The 16,175-nt window shown below is 36.7% G+C and overlaps 1 protein-coding gene across 12 annotated transcripts in view; it reads right to left on the reverse strand.

The window, feature by feature from the left end:
• The window catches only part of RBMS1 (RNA binding motif single stranded interacting protein 1), a 219,175-nt gene that overhangs the window by 190,058 nt on the left and 12,942 nt on the right, over positions 1-16,175 (reverse strand). The gene's annotated exons all lie outside the window — the stretch shown is intronic.

Here is a 16,175-nt window from a genome sequence, read left to right on the forward strand (position 1 = left end):
ATTGTCCTCAGCAGCTTTTTGAATATTAAGTTACTTTTTAAATATTGTGTAGCTTTCACTATTTTCCATTTAAAAGTCACACATTTTCTTGAGTTCATTCAATTGCCCATTTACTTATGCATTTGACAAATATCTATTGAACATGTCATTAATCCTAGGATGTGAAGAGTTAGAAAATATTCTTGCCCTTGCAAGAACCACATGAAATGGACTAATTCTTATTTAAGAATCCTGTCATATTCCGTAAGTAGGTTTCTGTACACCATAAGGAAGGATTTCCACTAGGTTTGATATTGTCCAAGAATAATTGCAATGTGCTTATTTACAGAATAGTATGCTACTGTAGTTCCATAAATAAAATGGTCAATATTTATCTTTATCTTCTTGTCAAGAGTTTTTATTAAAGGGCATCTAGGCAAATGAATCTTGAGGATGTTCCAAAGTGAGTTATCATCAAATAATCACCATGACAAAAAGTCAAATAAGCTAATCTTTCTTTGAAGGTTTTCCAAAGAGACAGATTAATTGGCCAACCTGTCACTATTAATGACAAAAGCATGTGATGTGGTGTAACTTGTATTTGGCATAGTCGTTATGATTGTACTTCCAACATCTTATGACGCAATTCTCTAGAAATTCAAGATTAAGTGTTTGGTTCATCCTATCTCTAAGGTAGCCACCAATAGTCTTTGCATAACAAATATCAACAACTATACTGAACAAAAAAATCAAACAGTACTCGATATTGTTGGCTAACTCTAACATTGCTCCTGCCCAACTCAATCCTACATTTTTTATTCAGATTTTTTATTTGATAAAAGAAGCACTGCTTTTTTGGTCATCACATGTCAGCCCTCAGGCTTTCAGGCTACCTAAGTATCTCTTACTCTCAGAGAAGTACTCTAGATCTTACTCAGGTAAGAAAAGGTCAGACGCTAACCAGGTTACAACCAATCTCAGGAGTAAGGAATCCCAGCATTGAATCATTAAAGCAGGCTTGGCACAGGAACCAAGCCGGAGGACTGTGGGGCAGAATCTTCTCTTCTCTCTAGGGCCTTCTCCTGAGTGTTCTCAACAGTTACCAAAGCTGAAAACAGAGCTCATCAGATTATGAAACTGATTCAGATCATCTAAGCCTATGCTTGGGTCTGATCAAGAAACAGGCAACAAAACTCCAGGTACAAAGAGGCTTTGGCAGAGCTACACCCTCCCCACACCACACACACACACACACACACACACACACACACACACACACACACACACACACTCTTACATTTCTAGAATTTCAATCTTTACATAGTAGTTAAGAATGTCATCTAACTTCCACACAGCCTCCCTGTCATGATAATTCTAACGCTTATCAGAAAAGTGTTTATTATTTTAAAATGTATCTATGTATGACTATCATATGGAATATACACACAAAGTGTTTTAAGTGTTTTATTGTACTTTTATTGCAATTTATTACCATCTCAAGTGAGTTACATTATGTCTGCCAATCATACCTATAAAAACCAAAGCTCCTAAAATCATTGTTTTATGACATTAAATGTATTCAATAAATTATATGGTACTGATATATTCCAGAGATTCTATATTCTGCCAATCATGCCTATAAAAACCAAAGCTCCTAAAATCATTCTTTTATGGCATTAAATGTATTCAATAAATTATACGGTACTGATATATTCTAAAGATTCCTCTGAATATAACAAAATATAAATATAAAATATTGTTTGCTTTCAATTGATGCTTTGCCAAACTCTAGATAAAGAGGAAAAAACCCTCTAAATTAGACATCCATGTGAAAATGAGACACCAAGCAGATGTCAGGCTAATTTTAAGATTTTTAAATTTGAGAATTGGAACAGTAAAGTCCTCAGCTTTTGTTTTTATCTGAAATACTCATTTCTCAAATGTTAACACAGTAACAGAAAGCCAACATGTACACAACACACACAAAAACAAAAACAGAACAAAATTAAAGCCCAAATCTCAAGTTCCAGAACCCACACCTATGATGCCATCGTTTGCCGTATCTGCTTTTAGTTGACTTCTTTATAGTTTTGATCTTTAATGTGGATAAGTAACTTAAGTGAACCTAAAAGGAGATAAAGAAAAACAAAAACAAAAAGCTAAGTGAAGCTCTGCTTCAAGGGAAGCAGTGAGGTGGAGTGAAAACAGTGACTTTGAAGTGTGACTGAGGTTTCAAATCCTGGCTCAACTCCTTACCTGCCATATGACCTTGGGCAGTTGCTTCACCTCTGTGAACCCCAGCCTCCTCTTATGTAAAATGGGATGATAATAATTATTTGCTACAGTTGTTGATAAAATAATTTCTTAAAGTGCCTGACAATAGTAGGCAATAAATAAATAAATGTTAACTAATTCTCTTCTTCTTGTCTCTTTTCCCAAACAAGATGCGAATTATCCAGGAAGAGAGCATTAGGAAAGTGAGCAACATTATGGAAGGAGAGAAATGCATAGAATGTTACCCAGTGAAGACTATAAGTCAGGACATTCTAATCTGCACATGATAACAAAAAGATGGGCGTTCCTGCAGATCATATGGGGGTAAAAAGAAAAAAAAAAAAAGGTGGGCAAGGACCAACTGCTGTGAGGAATGCAAAATGAACGCAGCTGACCAGTAAGTGTACAAGGTGAAAGCCTAGCCACAAAGGAGAAGAAAGTTCATTTAGTGAGAGCCAAGGAGAAGAACCAGGATTTCTGATTAAACACCACTTGGATTCCTAGTCTTATCGCCTGAGTGCCATCTCTAAGTGAACCTTATGCACAGCAAGGAACAGTGACGAAAGAAACTACAGCCAAGTTTGTTTCCCAAACGTCAGAGAGGTTTAGCAGAAATAACACTGTGAAGACATGGTCATCTAGACTTACTCATAATTTTCAATGTATGAGAGCACCACAACCATCTTCCATACAAAATAAGCTTTTTGGTCCCACTGGCAGTCAACAAGGCAAAACCTGTCTGGGCTTTCAAATGTCATGGATCAGCTGGATATATAGCAACATAAACAAGTTTTCATCAGGTCTAAAATGCCATCAACAGTAGGATACACCATTAGTCTATGTACCACTAATACATTTTTTAAATGCTCCAAAATGAAGAGTCTGACAGAAGACTGCTACAGAAAACTGAGACACCAAAGGGTCACATTTTCTAGGGAAGGGCTAACAAGAAATAAACTTGCCACGCTGAAAGAAACAGCAAGTAGACATGTATATCTCAAGCTTGGGACCAGCTGAAGAAAAAAAAAAAATCTCTGAGAATGCAAACTGCCAACTGGTACTGCATCCACACAACCAGTGTGGTACAAGAAAACCTCAAGCAGGTAATTTAATACCAAGCAGTCTCAGATTGGTAGTGTCCCTGAATGGCTATCACAAGCAAACACACATCTCCTCTGAAGAGCTTGACTCTAATCCAGGCTGATGACCCACTGAAACATGCCATCAAATGTAAGACACACCCCAACTTCAGGGATGTTAAAGAATGGGGAGGAAAGGTGTGCATTAGAATTAAAGAAATGTAGTAGCCATTTTCCTAAAAGAATAAGGTGATATTATATATATGGGTCTGGGTCACTCAACAAATATTTATTAGTGGGTATCCACTACATGAGTAACAAAGGTTTCAAAGAAATTGAAGGCACAACCCCTGCTCACAAGTGGCTCATTAACAATATCTCTGAGAACATGGATTCATGTTTCTATCTGATTTAGTTTTGGACTGTTTGCCAACATGGTTATGGCACAGTTACAAAATGGTTAGACAGGTAAATGCACCCTGCTCCAATCTTGAGTAGGCGTTTTTACTGCCTAGCATTGGAAGTTTATCTATGAAAAGTCAGCCTTAATATAAGTAAACTTATTTTCATTCCTTCAATTTCAACAAAAAACATACAATCTATTTTCTGATTACTTTGATTAGCTTTCACTCAAACTAATAGTATTATGTACAGTATGTGGGACAGGTAAATTTGATCATTTGGTTAAAATGTATAGATTAAGTAGATATTATTAACTTCTATTTGGGGCAGGAAAGTTTGAGGTAACTTCATCTTGAAGGCTTTTAAAAAATCTACAATGTAAGACATCATTAAAGTAATTTGTATCCATTAATTCAACTTTGAAAAGTGAACATATATTTTGGTTAAGAGAGATTCAAACTCTTGCATGAAAGGAAGTATCAGGGGTTAGCTAAATCATGGCTCACAGAAAATATTATTTGTTAGCATTAGTTTTGCCCTTACCCATGGATAGAGCTACCTGTGTTAGAATTATTATATATACATATGCCAAAACCCAGCCCCAGAGGACCCTTCAACACAGTCTGTAATGCCATTTCTTGGGAAATGTTCTGTTACCATCATCTAAAAGAATACAGGTTTCCCCTCCAAAGACAGAGCCACTTGGATTCATGCCTTTGTACTTTTCTTGGAATACCCTCATCCCTGATTTGGGTCCTGGTAACTGTTTACAAGAAAACACAAAGAGAATCTTAGGAAATAAACTACATACAAATTAGACATATCATAGGTGCCCTTTCAAATTCCACATGGTCTGGCTCATCTTTACACATTAAATCATTCTTTCATTGCACTTGCAATCTCTTTTCTGAGTTTACCCTTGTTTTCAACCTTAACTCAAACCAGCGTCCTGTCCTCTTTGTCAGAGACGCAGGACAGGACCCAGAGCTTCCCGCCTGGGGCTGTTTCTCATCTCTTTGCTTCTTGTTGCCACCCAGCCCTGACTCCAAGCTTACCTGGAGTCCACCCACACAAGGTGTCTGCAACTCGGGGCTGCAGGGCCTTGAGAGCTTCCAACCATTCCCTAAATGGGTTGTTTCTTTAGTGGGTTCTAGTTTCTTCTCAGTTGGCTAACACTCTGCAAGAATCCCTATCCAACGCTTTCTAGTTTCCCATCTTGGTACCCACCTCTCCACAGACCCTTTTCTTCAGGGAGTCACTACCCTCAGCATTTCTACCCAGACCTTCTGTTTCCTCTCAGGACTTTATTGGTATTCTGTAACTAACTCTCACACAAGCGTATCAACGCAGAAATGATTCTGGGGAAGTACCCAAAGAGCTGTCATGAGATAACATAGAATTACAGGGCAGACTCATTCTGGAATGTAACTTGGAAAGAGGTTAACAGATTTCAAAAAGCTGAAATAAAATAAAGGAGACGAAAAGTTGACCTCGTAGTGAATAGACACAACAGTGAAAATCAGGGAGGGGCTAGAAATTTCTGAAAGGAGGAATGATAAAGAAGATTCTTAATAAAAAATGTCTGGCCTGTACTGGCAACATCTGAAGCCTTATGCTGGTAACTAGGATTTCATTGAGTATGGTACTCCAGAGCCAAGACAGTAAAACTGCACAGATATATTTTTAAACCCATGAGGCTGTTGTGCGGGTGTAGATGTAAAAGAAAAACAAATGCAAGCTGGTGTTCTGCTTGGAATAGCTCCACATCACACTCCCCAATATTATTCTATAAACCCAATTTATTTTTACTTCCTAGCATACGTTAATTATCTGTATTACAGAGTTTTTCGATTGTCAGTAGAAAACAACAACATTATTTACTTCTCACAGTGCACAGGTATTTTCCTGATTATATGAAAAAGTATAACATTTATAAATTAAATTTATTCTATTTATCAACCACATCAATTTGTTGTCCTCTTCCTTTTTCCTATTACTTACTCTAACATAAAATACGTTCATACTTATCTATGTTTTATATTTTAACAATAGTGATTTGCATACATATAAATTTTCTAGAACAGTGCCCATCACATGGTAAATATTTAAAAATGTTACCTGTAATCACTATCATTACTATCGTTATTGTTGTTAATAACAATGTTCCTTATCATAGTAAATTCTATCATAGTCTATACCTGCCAGGAAATTCCTACAGCTATGCAAGATGGATGTTGCCTCATCCATAGAACATTTTTTATCTTTCCTGGACAGAAATTAGGTCTATTTCTCTAGTTTTTCTGCAGATCTCTCTCCTGATACCATCTGTGGCCCTCATCTTAGATTGTTAATGTCTGTTTACTATATTCTATTTCCTGTATCAGACTGTACTGTACTCGCTCTCAGAGTGGGGGGGTATGACCAACCTATGAATCCCCCATATGCCTAGTTAAGAATATCTGTGCAATGAATGTTATAATGTAAGAAAATGTAACAGGAAACCAACATGGTGTAATTCTTGCCTTCGGTTCCAAGAATGGTCTCTCTCGGACCCATGTCTTTTTATTTCAACATTTTTATACAGTATTAGAAAGCATCTGTCCACAATAAAATCTCCAAATCTGCATATAGCACCCTACCCTTTCATTGCACTGACATACTGAGCTGATGGGGATAAGCTGTGGGAAAAGTGGGACAGAAAAGTGACAGATGATCTTCAATATCCATAAGCAAGACTTAGCCCACTAAACCACCGGTTCTAACTGGAACCATTTGGGAGTCATTTTGGACAGTTCCTGAAAGGCAGGAGCCCAATATGAACCAAAACTCAAAAGGGCAATAAATGCTGGGCAGGGAAATAAAAACTATTTATTGGAAATAAAACTGAAAACATAATGCTTCTATGTACAAAATTCAAGTGCGTGTAAATTGGTCACTCTAGGAGGTTGTAATGATTGCCCTTTGAAAACAATGAAATGCTAAAATGATTCAAGGAATACAGACATTTCTATGTAAGTATACATATTAAAACTAGGAGTCTCTAATCTAGAAAAATATTAATTTAAAGGAGATATCTTAAGTTTATAAAGTCATAATTAAATTTATTCATCAACTTATGGAAAAATTAGGAATAGAGGAAAATGTTTGAAATACATATTTTTGGGGAGAGAGAAGCATATTACAAATATGTGTGAATCACAATGCTGGGTTGTTTAAAGAATATCTGGAGCAACTGGTTGATCTCTCGCAACTCACAACTTGTACTCCAAGAAACTCCCTCCCTCATTTCCAAAAGTAGAGATAAAATCATGTTTGGGAAATCCTTTGGTGTGTGTATATATATATATATATATAAAACCTTTCATACATTCTGATTATAAGTAGAAGCCCACTAGGTATTAGAAGAAGTGAAGAGGATTTATACTCTAAGAGAAAGTAAAGGACAAAAAGTTGTTTGTATTAAGGGCTCTAAACTACAAGTTTCAGGCCAGGGTTAGAGGGAGGCAAACATTTCATTTCTCATTGAAAAATTACATTTTAGGAACTCTTTTGATATTTTGAGGTACACTAGCACTCAATCATTCAAGTATCCTGCTGTAAATCTATTTATCAGGCTGACAGTTATTTATGTTTTTGCTAAATAACAGGTAAACTTGTATGAAGCAGTTAAATCCTCTCTCTAGAAACATGCTTAACAAATTCCCAAATTTCAGACAACATACTAGAAAACAGAAACAAAAACAGCTGGCGTCACTGGCTTCAGTGACCTAAATTGAGCCCAAATCTTCCTCCTCGTTTTGAGTCAGGCATTTTTGTGTCAGTTGACATAACTATATTTTATTTTGGTGTTGATGTAAACTATTTCTCAGAATTACAAAGCCAAACATTTCTGGGAAACAGGCAGAGAAAGAAAACTTCAATAAAAACCCAATACCTAGATTAAAAATATATATATTTGTATTTCTGAGTGATAGAACTATAAATCAATCTCTTAAATATTTGTATTTTCCTCAAAAAAAATTGCTTCAGTTGTGTGTCATTCCCTTTTACTGTTGCTAACAACACCGAAGGATAAAACATTCTGGCCGAGCTATAACTATAAAATTAGCCTAACTAACTTTAACAAAATATGATGTGAACTTAAAAGTTAGCTTGTGTTTTGTTTCATTTTAATCGATAATATTGTTGCCTCTTTGCATGTGCTATTTTTTGAAAATGTCTGAAAGAGGAAATCAGGAAGTGCATTTTGTATTAATTTCTAGTGTTATTTTCAAACAAATAAAATTCACTTTGTAATTAATTTAAATACAATCTCCCTTTTTTATACAAGCTTAAATAAAAGTCCAAATAAGGTGAGTGCTTAAGCTCAGTTGCAAACAATATAAGTATTGCATTCTTTGACAGTCACAGAAATAATTCTCATTCAGTGATCCTTTTATTATTGCTATCTTTAGTTTCCATGGGGGTTTATGTGAATAAAATAAAATAAAATCCCACATGTACTCAGATAGAATTACAAATGAATGTTCTCTATTCCTGTTTATGTTAAGAGTTCCAAGAATGACTATCATGAGTACACATAATGGTGCTCTTTTAGCAGTGCTGACATAAAAGGGCCACTCAACTATGTTGTTTAATTGTATATATTCCAATGCTAGGCAACTCTCCAAACCTTATTGTAAACATTGTATAAGGTCTGTAAGTTTGGCAAAATAATGGAGCTCAGGCTTTTACAGTTAACACTAAGTGACAGTTGACTTCTCTTTAGGATTGTATATATTGTTTGCCTTGATTAGTGCAGATTGCTCTGTCACGTAAAACAAGCTGGCATTTGGAAACTCAGCCTAATGTTGCGCTCTAAGGGTGTCACTTTTTCCCCATGCACACCGACTTGGTGCAGTGTTTTGTTTCCAGGTCTATAGAAAAAAGTAATCTATTACAGATTCTTGTGTTAAGGCTAGAAATAGAATAGAATAGGAATATTCAATCAACTGCTGTATTGAACATGTATTAAGTACACTGGTATTACGTAGCAACAGAGAGATTTTGTTAATTTCATGGAATTTGTCATTTAAAAGTATTTTAGGCAAAATTCATGTTTTTATATACTCTTGAAGCAGACCCTAATTTCTGTGCTATGATTAAGGAGGAAGGAAAGGCAGAGAAACATAGGATAAAAGGTAGTACATTCCTACCCTTGAGTTTTATAAGAATGAGGCTCATTTACTGTTCAAAGGACATTGTTTATACATTCCAGACTTCCATCTTATAATTGCTCTAGGATTTGTAAAAAGGAAATCTCAGCAGGGCAGCAAAATTTATTCAAAGCAATAGCTGCACATAATTGGTATAAAATACCAGAACAGTCCGCTCTGAAAACTCTTTTTCTCAGCAACGCAGATTTCCACCCCCTCAACTCTCTTTCCATATGCAAACAAAGTTTGACTACTTCTCCTCTATTACTTGAGTCTTTTCTTCCTCTACTCAGATAATCTATTTTTTAAAGGTCCTATAAATATTTTCAATACCTTTTATATGAAAAACTTTTTTGATGCCCATTTGGTTTTATTAGTGTTTACCTGGTTACTATGACAACAGGTAAGAAGAACTCATATTGTAGAGGAAAGCTAGTTTTATCTTTATATTTTCATAAAACATTATGAGTTAATTATGTGTTTTATCATACATAAAGGTTAAAAACTTCTCTGCTGTGTTATTACCTTCTCAAGAACTCAATTAAATGAACAAAGGAACATAAGTTTGAGTCTGGATATTATTATTCAAATTTGAAAAATATATTAAAAAAAGGTGAGTCACAAAGTGTGGCATATCCCATACATTACAACCACGAGTCTAGAGTGTTAGCTGGACTTCCGACAAAATTCCTTCAGAGGTAAAATAAAAAGAAACAAAATAACAGCATCTTCCTGTTTAAAGGGACATGTTCATTCTAAAAGTTATTTCCAACAAGTTCTTTTTTGTGTGTGTTGATGAACAAGTGTACAATAGCTTTGCTAATTTAATACCACTTTAAAACATCACTTGATAGGATTTGGGCAGATGTTTCTTTACTGATGTGACTGCAAGATCATGGGATTCTGCGGTTGTTCTTTTTGAAAAAGAAAAACATCTCCGTGAAACTAGAAACACCACCTCTCAATAGGAAGGATTAAAAAACATTCTTCAGTCGTGATGGTTGCCTAATAATGTGAATGTATTCAATGCCACTGAATTGTACATAAAAAATGGTTAAAATGACAAATTTAACATTATTTACCACAATAAACAAAACAAAATTTCTTGAGTACGTATGTACCGGAAGAGTCATTTCAAACATTTGTCATAATCAAACTTAGAGCTTGTTCCTTTTAAAATGCAAAATCTCAGATATAATTCTTATGATCTATTAAAGACAGATTAAATAAAGCATAATGTGGAAAAGGTAGGCAAAAAGTAGGCTTGAGTAGTGTAAGAATAACCAGAAAACAAATATCCATTAACTCAATGTCCTGCAAAGTATTTTCAGTTGCATCGCAAGTAATATATCGTATTTATGGTGTGATAATCTTTCACATCCTTGTTGAATAATTATGAGATTCAAGTGATTGTTTTTTTCAGGTTATGGACTTAAGATAATGCAGATTTCTGAAGACAGCCTAAAAAATCCCACTAATAACTAATTTTCTTGGAAAGTTTCCATTATTGATTTGCAATAGACCTGTAAAAATGCTATGGTAGGCACTCACTAAATACTGCTTATCTAATTCATTTGAGTAATCACAGCAGATTTTTAAAAAGGCAATGGGTAGCCATGTTAACTGAAAGAAATGAAACTATCCATTAAGAAAAGTAGTAAGCAGCCATTCCTTTATTCAACAAAATTTACTGATTCCCACACTTCATTCACTTCTCCACCTTCTCCCCTCTATCCTGTGCCCTGGGGGCCGACCACAGGCCCTGCATCACTGGTATCCTCCTCTCTCGGGCTTCCTATTGGTTCCAATTGGAGGCACTGGCAGATCTAAGGGTAGGAGGAAAGTGAGAGATAACTGGTCAACACAGGCTTGGTCCTGGGCTGAAGGTCATCACCTCTCTCAGGGAGCCCCCAGCACTGGGCTTCCCCTCCAGGTTCTGGTAACTGCTCCCACCCTTTGCTCTTTCAGACTTTGAGTAGTAAAAGCACTCGTATTTTGCTGGCCTCAGAAAACATCATTGTCTCTTTTAGGTTTCCCTAAGACCTGCCAACACATTTGTAAACATTCCTTAAATACCAAGTTTGCGTATGTATGTCATGCATTGCCTATCAGAATCCTAACTAATATAATCACATATTCTTGTCAGACACAGTTTTAGGTCCTTAGAAACCTTTAGCAAATCCTGAGAAATATTGTTTTTAGATATGTAGCCATTTATTTTACTTTTTTAAATTTAATTGCTTTTCAATTAATAATGCCCCATCCATATGTTATTTTTTAAATTATACTAATAGAGTAGAATGGGTCCCCCCATTTTTTTTTTTTTTTTGAGAAGGGTTCTCACTCCATCACCCAGGCTGGAATGCAGTTGTGTGATCTTGGCTCACTGCAACCTTCGCCCCCCCCGAGCTCTGTCAATCCTCCCGCCTCAGCCTGTCATGTAGCTGGGACTACAGGAACAAGCCACCACATCCAGTTAATTTTTGTATTTTTTTGTAGAGATGGGGTTTTGCCATGTTGCACAGGCTGGTCTCAAACTCCTGGACTCAAGTGATCCACCCACCTCGGCCTCCCAAAGTGCCGGGATTACAGGCATGAGCCACCACACCTGTCCACCACCCCCCTTTTCTATACACATTATATTCATTATATTTAACTTAAGATAGTCATTGAATACTTGGTTTTTTGCATTTTATGAAGTGTTTATGTGACAACGACAAACTAAGTAGTGATTGCCTTTGGGGACACTATGAGCAAGTCTCATAGTAAAGCTTGAGATTGAGAACATTACTTAGGTAATTTAGGCTAAAAGCTCATTTTTATCCTAATCACGTATGTATTTGAAGCAGAAGTATTTCATCACTAAAGAATTCTGTCTGTGCCTCATATTCCTCTTTATCATGTTGGTAAACAAAAAATATGGATTCAATTCAATAAACACCAAGTACCTACTATGTGCAAAACATTGTAATAGGCACAAAACTGAACAAAACACACTTCTTGTCTTTAAGGATCTTATGCTCTTGTAAAGGAAGCCTGTATGTACACAAATTACTGTTTATAAAGTACGATATAAAACTATTTCTAAATACACATGCAACCTCATGCTATGCCTTTTCTTTCCTGATATTTTGTGACTTTCTCAGTCTTTTTCCCCTAGCATTAAATGTTATACAGCATAGTCTAAATGAAATGTCACTTAATGCAAGTTAAAATATAAGAAGAAGCAAAAATCAAATTAGTAAGCAGTCTCCATTTTTTAAGCAACAAAAGAATGAAACTTTACAGGCGGCCTAAGAGTGACAAACAACCAACACAGAATTGCATGTATCTAGCAGGGCGTGGTGGTGCATGCCTGTGGTCTCAGCTACTTCGGAGGCCGATACAGGAGAATCACTTGAGCCCAGGAGGTTGAGGCTGCAATGAGCTGTGTTTGCACCACTGCATTCCAGCCTGGGCTACAGAGCGAGACTCTGTCTCAACAACAACAACAACAACAACAAGAAAAAATTAATTAAAAGAATTTTATATACTTGCTTCAGTTTGCCTGCATTTTTCTTCCCTAAGGGACAGAGTCTCACTCTGTCACCCAGGCTGCAGTGCAGTGGCACAATCCTAGCTCACTAGCCTTAAACTCCTGGGCTCAATGGATCCTCCTGCCTTAGCCTCCAAGTGGCTGTGACCACAAATGTATGCCACCATGCCTGGCTTTTTTTTTTTTTAATTTGCCTGCAGATTCTTAGAGAACGTGGGTAAAGTGTGCTGAAAGCTTCCTAATACATTAAGAAAGTTTGATGAAAGGTACTAAAACCAGAAACTTGTATTTTAGGAAGTAAACTTGTATCAACAAGAAAATTCCCTGTATTTCCAGGGATAATAATTCCTCATCTGCTTATTTGACCCTCACTTTCCTTTTAGACTTTATATCTTTCCGATTGAATATATACATTTTTAACTCAGAAAAATAGTCTACATGACTTTTAAGGTGTTCATCATGCCCATCTTTCACCATTGAAAATTAAACAAGTAAAGGAAGTCCAAGTACAAAGCTACCGCTATGTTTTCGGAGAGATTTGAAACAATCTATTTACACATGAATATTATTAACATCAAAAAATGTTTTGGCTTAGCATGTTGTTTAAGATGATTCTCTCAGTTCCAACCAATCTTCTAGTCCTAGCGGGCCAATTGCTCTACCAAAAAGGCACTGCATGCTGTCTACAAAGGCATGTCTCTCCCCATTCTTAAAACACACTTCCTCACTGGAAACCTCCTTGACTATGACACTTGTCAAATAATAATGGTACACATACAACTTAGGTTTCCTTACAGATAGCACAATTTTAAATTGTCCACGGTCCTTTCCTTCTGTGTATCCCAACACTTCGAGAATTCACCAGTTATGGTCACACACACTTACGGGAAGAAAAGTTTTGAACCAACCAGGGCAAAGGACGCTTAAAACAGTGAGAAATAAACAAAAACAAACAAACAAAGCTAGCTACAATTGTACCTTGCTTTTACTCAATCATACGATCCTAAGAAGTTGGGTGAAAATCAAATGTAATAAAACAAACTCATCCTTTTCGAAAGACTTAGGAAATTGCACAAACCATTTCTCCTAATATCTAATTAATCTTTAGTATGCCATGGTTCCTGATAGCTTAAGTTTAAATTATACTTTCTATCAAAGAGTTAGTGACCTGTAATCATCTTTGAAATATGTAAATGAACTAAGGTGGCATTTTTACTGGTAAATCTTTTGTAAATTGTGGAAAAATCATTCTCTCTTATTTGCTCAATATATCCCAATTTCTCCTGTATTTGATTTTCCTAATGCATGGCACACAGCCAGTTGTGACATTTTCAGCTGGTGGACTTAATGAGTATATGATCCAAACAGCACGAGGGAAAAGCTGTGCCCAAAGGCACAACGAGCTTGTTGATGCCACCTACTGTGCATTTTGTTTTTCCAAGGTTATCCACATAATTGACTAAAACAGAGCTCCTGAAGCCTAATTGTATGATGATTCCTGAAGGCTGCCCACCTGCCAAGTGTATTCAGATAGCTCAGGGAAAAAAACAGAGACCGGTGTGGAGTGCTTGGCATTAGGAAGGTGGTTCCCATCAGCATGGTGAATGAAAGGGTTGGCTTCAACAGAGAGAGGTGGTGTTTAATCAGAGCCTCACTGGGTTGTTGTTGTTGTTGACCAAACTAATTACAACAGGTAGTGATGGCAGGATAGAGAAACTTTACCAAGAATGAAGTAGAGTCCATCCAGCCGATCTGGGAAAATTCCAGGCATGCTGAAAAAGTGAAGAGGGTTTTGGCCCCACAGCCAAAGCAACAAAAATCTTTAGGAATGTGGCAAAGAAAGACTTCAGAAACACAACAAGGCCATGAAGAGGCCAGGGGCCGTGGAGGGTGAGCAGGGCGCAGCTCTGGGCTACCCAGCTCATCTACAACGGTTAGACACATGAGAGCAAGGCAGAATCAGCTCTGGATGCTGCTGTTCTGCCAAACCATGAGAAGCAGCTATGCTAGCTGTAGAAAGCACAAAAGTCTGGCCGGCCCTGACTGCCAGGTGACCTCAGAGTAACCATTACTGATTCCTGTTCAGACACCAGCTGGTGCCACTGGCCCCATTCGCATCCCATCCAACCTGTGATCAGTTTCCTGGAGTGATGCTGAAGCTCCTGTGTGGTCTCCCTTCTCCCTTTTTCCTCTGCAGGCCATGGATTGACCAGTCGTGTGAGGTTATGCCCAGACCCTCCCCAGCTCTGGCCCTTCTGCCACTTCCCCTCTCTCTGCCTCCCTAGAGCTCTGCTTCTGTCTCTACACTCTGGGTAGCCTTTCTCATCTGTAAAATGAGTGGCTGAGACTAGATGATCTTAAAGTTCCTTCCCATTCTAACATTCTGTGATTCCTGGATGTTATAAATTCCCAGAATCATAAAATTTAGAGTTGAAGGAACTTTAGAAGTCATCTATTCAACCTCCTACTCAACCTAGGCTAACCTAGCCAGAATTAATAAGCTTTGAAGGTTCTATGTAGTTGTTTTTGGCTAGCTGAATATGGCAATAATCAAAGCTTAAAACTTTCAATATGAAGCATGAAAAAAATACATATATATGTAAGATTTTTGAAACATTTAAGAAAAGATTTGAAGGAACTGAAGCCCATTGAGCAGCATGTTTTATTGCTTAGAAGTTGGTATCTAAGCAGCAATTCCCAATCTTTGCTTTCACAATATCAGGGGCATATTAAAAAATCATAAGGGATGTCAGAAAATCCTCCAAAAAAAACTAATTTTCAATTTATTATTATGTTTATAAACATATAAGGCAGGGTGATGGGGTGTCACAACAACATCAAATAAACAAAGCCATCAAATCAACAAAGAGAATAAAGAGTATAAAGGGGAAATACAGTTATATTTTGACATGCATGCAAGAAAAATCAAAAAGAACGTCATCTGTTCTTAAAGAGTAGGTTTCAGTGGCAAGCTCCTTTTCAAATTTAATTTTGATCTGTGATAATAAACATACTCTCTCTCTTCAAAAGAATTATTTTCTTCATAGAACCTATGCCAACTACCACAATACAGATCTTGAGGAAATCATTGGATGTATTTAAGAAACAAGTACTTAAAACAATAACTTTTCATTGTGTTTTATTATTAATTACTTAAAGGGGTAAATTCATAAATAAATAAGAGATATACCATCCTTAAAGTTTGGATTCATTAGTGTTAATATATCAATTCTCCCCCAATTGATGTATAGATTTAGTATGATTCCAATAAAAATCCTAGCAGATTTATTTTTATGGAAATCGACAAGCCGATGCTAAAATTTATAAGGAAATGTTAAGACCACTTTGGAGAATATGCACTTACTATATTGCTACAGTAATTAGTATTGACACAAGGATACATATGAAACAGAGCAAGAATCCATTGGGAGGCCGAGGTGACGGATCACCTGGGGCCAGGAGTTCGAGACCAGCCTGGCCAACATACCGAAACCCCATCTCTACTAAAAATACAAAAAAATTACCCAGGCATGGTAGCAAACACCCATAATCTCAGCTACTCAAGAGGCTGAGGCATGAGAATCGCCTGAACCTGGGAGGCAGAGGTTGCAGTGAGCCTAGATCACGCCACTGCACTCCAGCCTAGGCAACAGAGTGAGACTGCCTTAAAAAAAAAAAAAAAAAAGCAGGAGTCCAGAAAAAGAACCACAC

Source organism: Gorilla gorilla, chromosome 11 (genome assembly GCF_029281585.2).
Source record: "Gorilla gorilla gorilla isolate KB3781 chromosome 11, NHGRI_mGorGor1-v2.1_pri, whole genome shotgun sequence".
Taxonomy (NCBI): domain Eukaryota; kingdom Metazoa; phylum Chordata; class Mammalia; order Primates; family Hominidae; genus Gorilla; species Gorilla gorilla.